Source organism: Sinocyclocheilus rhinocerous, unplaced genomic scaffold (assembly GCF_001515625.1).
Source record: "Sinocyclocheilus rhinocerous isolate Xijiao unplaced genomic scaffold, SAMN03320098_v1.1 scaffold558, whole genome shotgun sequence".
In the NCBI taxonomy this organism is placed as follows: Eukaryota; Metazoa; Chordata; class Actinopteri; order Cypriniformes; family Cyprinidae; genus Sinocyclocheilus; species Sinocyclocheilus rhinocerous.
The window spans coordinates 1,233,559-1,242,820 of NW_015634502.1; the positions used below are offsets into that span (position 1 = coordinate 1,233,559).

Consider the following 9,262-nt stretch of genomic DNA (forward strand, 5'->3'; position numbering starts at 1 on the left):
GATGGTTAGGTAGAGAGGTTTACAAAAAGGGGTTTGAGTTACTAATAATCAACATTTAACCTGGTAAAAAAAATATTGATTTATTGTTATCCGTGTTATATTTCATCTGCAACAGCAATGTGAACTTTTATAAACATCCATTTGGTCGTTAACTTTTAAATGCATCATTATGCAGAAAATATGAGCAGAGTTCTCCGCATGAAAGACCCGCGACTGGCAGATCAAATAGTTCTTTTCTCTCCAGTATGGTAGGAAGTTAAATTAAATTACATTTTTTTGTATTTTCTGCGACCTCGCAGCAGGAACAACATACAAAATATGACAGTGATAATCTCAGGTAATGATTATTTCATATGATCCCTTTAAAAGTGTGTAATTTGAGTTTGAATATTATTTTGCGTGATCATTATAGCCATAGTGAAAGCAACAATAAATATTTTACCTCAGATCTTGAAAAAAAATTTAAGTAAACTTGTATGTTAAAACTGTGAACTCACTGCGAACCAACACGTGTATTCCATAACAAAGATGGTATCAGTCACTCAGTCACTCAAAACTGTTCAGTCCATTCACATTTGAATAATCTATTTTCCGTGTCTACTTTTCTTTTCTTCACACTTGCCATGTTTTTGCTGTCACATCGTATCTGCACTGGATGCGACAAAGCATTGCAAATCATTTAAACTTTGTGTCAGTGCTGTACTGTACAGTACTGTCGGGGATTTGTCGTGTCGTGTCGTGTCGCGTCGCGCCGCATCCAGTGTAGAGAGCATCACTGATTATAATGGGTTCTATTGTATGTTGTCGCGTCATGTCACGCCGCGCCACATCCAGTGTAGAGAGCACCACTGATTATAATGGGTTCTATTGTATTTTGTTGCATCACGCCGCGCCGCTCACGTCCGGTGCAGACACAATGTAAGTTAATGTAGCTTTCTGATGCTGCGTTTGAATTTTCATGCCACATTATTTGAAATTAGGTCGGGCCAAACATTTTTCTCTCACGGGCCGCCTATTGAGGAACCCTCGCCTATTGAGGTCACAGATTATAAGCTTGTCAGGTTCTAACTTGTTAAAGCAAAACTGAATTGCCGAAAGGGACGGGAAATGTGACACCACCATAAAAAGCACTGGAGTGATAACGGTAAAGTAAACACATGGGAAACTGGCGATTGTGTGCGAATGTGTGTGCGTGTTAGATGAAATGTCCACAGGGTCATGTGAGATGCATGTAGCACAGAAGCAGACAGACAGTTGTTTGCTTTTAGGCTTGCGTTACATCAAACGCAGCTCTTGCTGCATGCTTTGAAGTGTCAGACTTTAACCAATGGCACCCTTCTGCCCTTAAACATTCAGACAGCAGCACTTTACAGTCTTTTCCTCCTCCCCTTCTCTACATCCTTTCGCTCCTTCTGTCCCCTGTTATGTGTTTCATAATTTCATGTCACTCACATGAATGGACCATCACTCTTTACAGATGTTTTATGTATGAGTAGACTGATAACATCACAGGACGGTGCACTTTTACAGCCTTAACTCTATCAGGCAGAGCTGTTTATTCATGTGGAAGACGCTTTTATTCAAAGTGACTAACCGTACAGTATATATCTATCCGTTTATACAGTATAGCTATCATAATGATTCTAAAGAGGTTGAATATGGTGCATAAAGCCATATATTTTATAGTATATTTTCAGATTTTTGTGCTTTCACTGTATAGAATGAAAAATCTTTCTTTGTGTTCCACTGAAGAAAGAAAATCATAGAGGTTTGGAAGGACACAAGGGAGTAGATGATGACAGAATGTTCATTTTGGGTCTTAAATAAAGCTTAAACCTCCTAACCTCATCGGACTGAAGTGAATAGGACCTGTCTGTGCTGGAAATGCAGTGACGTGGCTCCATGTCACTATCCGCACTACCCACCTATTCAGAAGTGGACAGAATGGACTGCAGACAAATGGACTAAGCTGTGGAAGAAGTGCCCTCTTTTTGTAACTACAATGGCACTCTATCCTTTCAATAGGCTATTTATTCCACCAGGCCAGCCAGAAGAGGATGGGTCTCCCCTTTTGAATTTTGGTTATTTGTGAGGTCTCTTTATTTGCACTTGAAACATAATTCCTAGCCACTGGAAATGATTTAGACAACCTGTATTGTTAAACACTATATAGCCAGTATAATTGAATAATGCACAGACTTAATGTGGTGAAATGACTGCAGTTTTCCCAACTACTATCACTTTCTTTAGAAGAACGTGAATCATTTCTACTGACATCAACAGAAATGAGAATAGACCAGAATAACTCTTTCTAAGTCTCATATACAGTATATGAAATCTTTTTATTTTGCAGGATGTTTTATTGAATTGTTCTTTATGCAGGGATCCTCAACCTTTTTTGAATCATTTTATTTTGCTATTTAGTAAATTTTTTTTTTTAGTTCTCATCCTTTCTAATGATAGTGTCTAATGATAGTGTTGGACTTGTGTATCAAGTTGCGGCTTGTCAAAGTCTGACATTAGAGTTTAAACTGCATTTCATCTCCACTGTTATATCCAATATGAATCAGTATTTGAGCTTGATGCAAAAACAAGCAGAGAATCCTGCTTTGCACAAATAAGTGTTAGCAAACCAGCAGTTTTATGGTGCTCACTGACACTTTTGAATATTAACCTTTTGTGACAAACCAAAAATCCTCCAGGGGTGCAGGGGTGTGGATATATGTCAAGGTTGAGAATCTTTATTTACTATTAAACCCCAAGGTTGAGAATATCTGCCTGGTCCAAGGTCAATTTAAAGCCTGTATGTGAATTTGCTGTTGTTCTTAGAAATGAATGCTATAGATTCCAGCCATAATCTTGTTCAGCATTCAGGGGTGGGCAACTGCAGACACAGGATATACACAGACTCATTAATTACTCTAACCAGCTGGATAATTACCACAGCCATAAAGCCATCCTTCATTCCTAAACTGGACTTAAAGGAAGAGTATTACACATTCAGACAGACATACTGTAGGCCTATATCTACACACCACAGATGTAGGCAGAACTTTTCAGTTCATGCATTATTTAAAGTGTCCAAGAGGGGGTTTTACACTTAGGTTAAACTTCTGATGGTACTGAATGGAAAGGTTCACCTATGATTAAATCCACAATTATGTATAAGCCTTATAAACTGTTGAAAATCACTCACGTATTTGAAAATCTGAACATGCCACACTTGCCCTGGACTGACCAGCAAACTCTGGCCTACCAAAATCGCTGACAAGTTCACAGAATGGACTTATGTAAGAAGATTTGGATGAGCATTTGCAATGGAGAGAAATTATTTTGTCGTAATTTATGAATCTGTTTAGGAGAGAGAGAGAGAGAGTTTAAGTCAAAACACGGAATACATTTGTTATAAATTAGCAGAAAACATCAAACATGCATCATCAGCAGAGTTGTACCCTGCTTTAGACCAAAACGTAGAGCTCACTCAACCTGTTTCACACTGGAACATCATTTATTATGAAACCGCTACATGTGGCATATTAATTTAACAGAGAATGAATTACTGTATATTTCAATAACTTAGAAGAGGAAAGATACAGAGGAATTATAACTGAACAAACCCTTATTAATCATGGTACATTTTTAGATTTTTATCTGTTTCTCATTTCAGTTCTTGTTTCACACGTCAGTCAGTCATTTTTCCTGGTAATTTTCCCAGACAAGTAAAAAAACAAAAAAAAAAACATCCATTGCAATCAATAAAAATGTCCATCAGTTTGCCATGTTCTCTGGTATCTTATACACAAAATGTGTAATATTTAATATTTCTAATATTGTAGTGTTTCTAATATATGTTCCTAACTATATCCATTTAATGTATGTTCTACAAATGTGAAAGAAAAGCAGAAGAAAAATAAGACACTACTGTTTTGAGATTATACAGCCAGACAGATTTGTGTTTTTGTTTTTCATAAGCTTAAGCATAGGGACATATATAATGAATTTAATATTAACCTAATTTTACAGATTTTTGAAAAAAAAATTATAAATTTAAAAATTAAGTTATGGGATGTTTTTTCTTCTTTATTTACATAACTAAACCTTTGGGGACTTTATGCAGTATTAAACATGAACAATTTTAATTCAGTGAAGGATTCGTCAGTTAAACCACCTTGTTAGTCTTTTGGAAGAGATCGGCCCATAAAGGTTATTTGGTCATGAATGGGTTGCGCGGAATGTTTTTGATCCACTAAAAAGGACCCTCTCATTTGTCCGAGTCATTTGTTCATGAATCAGAATGTTTTGATTCACTAAGAAGAATCATTCAAGCGGATAATTTAGTCGTGTATCAGACTATGCGACGTGGTTTATTTTTGCGGACTCCACTATGTGTTTGCGTTTGTTTTGCTCGCGCGAGGACAGGTCAATAGAAAGACGTTTTAAACCACTGTTTTGCGACACCGTCTTTTATACTATGCCATTCAATTCCGACTGCAAGCTCGCAAATCCTTATTTCGTACAAGCACTGAAACAAAACGTCGCGTAAGTAACAATGCGCATGCGCAAGAACACGACGCTCAGAAAGGAAGACAATTCTCCAGCGGTGTTTAGAAAGTGTTTCTCCCGTGATTGCCAAGGTATTTTTCCTTTCCCAAGCCTACTTTAGTCATTAGTGTCAGAGCCCAAAGGTTCAACACATTTCTTTCCATTCTGGATATGCCCCCACGGGCCGCCTATTGAGGAACCCTGGACTAAGCTGTGGAAGAATTGCCATCTTTTTGTAGGTAACTACAATAACACTTTATCCTTTGAGTAGGCTATTTATTCCACCAGGCCATCCAGAAGAGGATGGGTCACCCCTTTTGAATTTTGGTTATTTGTGAGGTTTCCTATTTGCACTCGAAAAATATTTCCCAGCCACTGGAAATGATTTAGACAAGCTGTATTGTTAAACATTATATAGCCAAAGTAAAGTGTAGTTGAATAATGATAATGCTCAGATTTAATGTGATGAAATGACTGCAGTTTTCCCAACTACTTTCACTTGCTTAAGAAGAACCCCACCGTGAATCATCGCTACTGACATCAACACCATTGAGCATAGACTAGAATAACTATTTTTAAGTCTCATGTATATGAAATCTTTTTATTTTGTAGGATGTTTTATTGAATTATTCTTTATGCAAGGATCCTCAACCTTTTTTGGCCCGTTTTGTTATTTTGCTCTTTAGTCAAATTTTTTTTTATTGACTGTGCAAACCGAGAACTTTAACAAATTTTTGGGCATCTCTTTATTAGTGTGGCAGAGTGAGGTGTAGACCCAGTGTGATTGGCTGGCGTTGCCCAGACAGGTGAACCTATCAGTGTTCATACTTTATCATGATTGGTCAGTTGTTCTTATTATTGGTAATTTTCAATCTCCTGACAACTTACTGCCACATTAGCACTCACCCTGTCTGATGAGAGGCCTGGACTTGTGTATCAAGCTGCGGCTTGACAAAGGCATTAGATTTTAAACTGCATTTCATCTCCGCTGTTATATCAAATATGGATGCGTATTTGGTCTTGATGCAGAAAGAGCACAGAATCCTGCTTTGCACAAATAAGTGTTAGCAAGCCAGCAGTTATAGGGTGCTCACTGACACTTTTGAATATTAACCGTTTGCGACAAACCAAAAATCCTCCGGGGATGCAGGGGAGTGGATGTATGTCAAGGCTGAGAATCTTTATTTACTATTAAACCCCAAGGTTGAGAATGTCTGCCTGGTCTAATGTAATTTTAAAGCCTGATATGTGAATTTGCTGCTGTTCTTAGAAATTAACGCTATACAGTAGATTTCACCCAGATCTCTTATCTACACCAGTGCATATAAACTTAAACTAATCTCATTCAGCATTCAGGGGTGGCCGACTGCAGATGCAGGATATACACAGCCTCATTAATTACTTTAACCAGCTGGGTAATTACCACAGCCATAAGGCCATCAGTCAATCCTAAACTGGATTTAAGGGCACTCCCGTGATTGCCAAGGTATTTTTCCTTTCCCAAGCCTACTTTAGTCATTAGTGTCAGAGCCCAAAGGTTCAACACATTTCTTTCCATTCTGGATATGCCCCTGTAGGTATGTTATTACTTTCACTATTCTAGTTTCAGCAGGCTTTTGAACTCAAACATGCTCCCAAATTTAGATTTGTGAGCTGGAGGACTCTGACCTTGTGTTTCTAAATCAGGATTCCAAAAAATCTTTAGTGCTCTGAGGCCCAATGCAGCCATGGAAACACTCCACAAAACACCTGTCAGGCCTGCTTCTGTTCAAACACCTGCTGCAGGAATCACAGTCTACCATCAGGGGTAAGGGGGCACTGACTTTGTTCTCTATGGCACTGCTTTATATGGAGAGTTATAAAAAAGCATGTGAAGTTGGACACGGTAGAAGAGCATTGCTGCAGGAAACAGAAATAGCATATAAGTGGAACAATGTGTTTGTGCATGGAGTTCATTTCAAGTGCTTACAAATGACAACATTGCTTTTTCATCTTGTGCATTTGCCTTAAAATGTCTTGACACTAAATGGCATCTATTAAGCTTTTTTGTTCTCAGGCATTAGTCACTTCAGCTTCAGCAGCTTCAGTTTACAAATGTAAATTCTCTATGCTGAAAAGACCAACATAGGTTTAAGCTAGTTAGTGCTAATTTTGCACTTATACAGCTGGGGGATCAGCATAGCTTTGCTGTAAAGCTAGTTGACCAAAGTTATCTTGCTGGTTAAGCTAGTTATAAAACCGCATAGGGACACCAGCATACAAAGTTTAGGACCTGCAACATACAGTATGCTGGTCAAGCAGGCTGCATACATCTTTTTGTTCTGTTTCAAACTATAAATGCTTCTACCTGACCAGGCTCCTCTAAATCTTGCATAAGCACAGGGAGGTCAAAGGTCAGCTTCCCTGTAAGTAGATATGGCATTTTGGAGTTAAATGACAGGTAAATAATTAATGCAACATGTCATGGTTCGTGGGCATGCTCTGGGGGAACTTGTCTACTGTATAATTTAAATTGTTAGGCCTTTATCAAGAGAAATATCAAATATGCATCTCTGCTGGAGGCCACACCACCCCAGACTTTCTGATCAGAGCTGCAGCGCCACATAGATTCCGACAGCTTCTAGAACAGAAACACATATTAAAAGACAAACCAGCCACTGGGTTATTGATGTTTAACGGAGGAGAGTAGCATCCTTTTGGGAATTCAAATGGCAATTCCCCTTTTAAAGGCCCTTTTAAAGGCTGTGTTCCCTTTTGCTGAATAGATTAATGGCTTCCACAGACTTCCTACGTATCTGGGATTACTCCAGTTACTCTGAACTTCTTCAGAGTCTCATTTTAAAGTGTCAATATGATATAACGACACATAGGTTATTCAAGAACATCAGAGGGTGAGCGAAATGTCCAAAGTCTTATTTCACAGTATGAGAAATTTTATTTCACGATAATGATATGTGTGCATGTATCATGATATATGATTATTTTGTTATTAAAATATAAACAAAGAAGCAAATTACAAACAATAAGACAAATACAATAGAACAAAGATGCAAATTAAATAAAAGTTAAGTGCAGCTACAGTAGGTTTTATTTAACATGTAATAAGAAATACTACAGAAATTGAAAAATCAAGTATATAACTAAAACTCTGAATAGTCTTCATTGAATGAATCAAATTTGAAATGATTCTTATTAAAGATACAAAATTAATTCAGTCAAAAGCAGCGAGTGATTTTCTCTTTGTTGATGTAGTCTAGTTAATGAGCTGGTCTGATAATTGAAAGGTTCAAGGTTATATTTTATTTGAATACATATTTTAATGCATAATATTAATATTAATTTTAAAAAGTTCAAGAATGCATTTGAAATATGTCCTTGACCCATATGCTGCTACTACTTTTTTGTAATATTCAGTGCTTTAGGGACATTCCCTGTCAAATCAACCAACTTTCAGAAGTTTCCCCAGCTCAAATTTTTTATTTTTTTTTCTGAAGAAAGATAAACATGCATTGTGATCAAAGCCAAAATATTAAACGTCACTATGTATATTTACTGAGTAATCCACTATTTTGTAGAGGGGAAAAAATTAAAATTTTCATCTGAGATTTGGAACCAAATTATATCATTTTTATGCAGAGATTGGTATGTCTGTTAGTAAAATCTGTTGACTTTAGCAATCTTTGTTGCAGTATATGCCAGTGGTGACCATTGAAAAACAGGAAATAGCACTTATCAAGTTTTTTCTCCAAAGTTTGCATGCCTGTAACTCAGGAAGTATTAAAGATATCTTAATGCCCTTTTAGATTTGGGGTCTTAACAAACTTTCCTTTTGGCATCTTCGTTAAGGTCAACAGATTTTACTAACAGACATACCAATCTCTGTGTAAAAATAACATGATGATGCTTTAATCTTTCTAAAATTATTTTACCCTCCTATAATTTGGCTCCAAATCTCAGGTGACAATGGTCATTTTGACCCATCTCTACTAAATAATGGATTACTCAGTAAATATACATCCATGACATTTAATATTTTGGCTTTCATCACTATACATGTTTATCTTTCTTCAGAAAAAAATATTGACAATCAAAAATTTGAGCCGGGGACCTGGGAGTTGAATTGTCACGGAATGACCCTTTACTCATCTTCCAAAATGATGTCTTTGAAATATTTTTATTTGAGATGTTATTTTTCAGTAAAATCAATATATGAGTCATTTTATTACTTAATCTTCATATCCTAGAATTAATTTCTTTTATTGTTTTTTTCTTTGATTAACAGTCCTAGTAATTTGTGCATATCAGATGCAAGTGCAATGCATAGAAGGCTCAGTTTAGTCAGTCCACAGACTGCATGTTTGAAGAATCAGTTGAAAAGTAGGTGTTGTTCAATACAGTGCTGTATGCTAAATAGTGGTCGACCGATATTGGTTTTTTGACTGCCGATATCTTGCAAAGCAGGGTGGCCGATATAATTGTATTTATTTTAATTAATATTTAAGAAATTTGAAATCATTTGAAAATGGATTAAAAAATAAATGTTAAATAAACATAAATTAGATGACAAAGTATTTTTCACAAATAAATGAATATTTAATAAAAAATATAATAAAAAAGGAAGTAAACACTGTAACCAACAGGGCACTCCCTATTCTGGGAAGTTTGTGTGCATTGGGAATCATATTTTTTCAAATATCGCCAAGGTAACGCTCATTTTACA

General features: G+C 36.5%; 1 long non-coding RNA gene across 1 annotated transcript in view; it reads left to right on the forward strand.

The window, feature by feature from the left end:
- The first annotated feature begins 6,030 nt into the window (after window positions 1–6,030).
- The window catches only part of LOC107745839 (uncharacterized), an 11,133-nt gene continuing 7,901 nt past the window's right edge, over window positions 6,031–9,262 (forward strand). The window contains exons 1-2 of the long non-coding RNA XR_001640633.1: window positions 6,031–6,119; window positions 6,229–6,349. This is a non-coding gene — a long non-coding RNA (uncharacterized LOC107745839). The remainder of the gene's footprint in view (window positions 6,120–6,228; window positions 6,350–9,262) is intronic.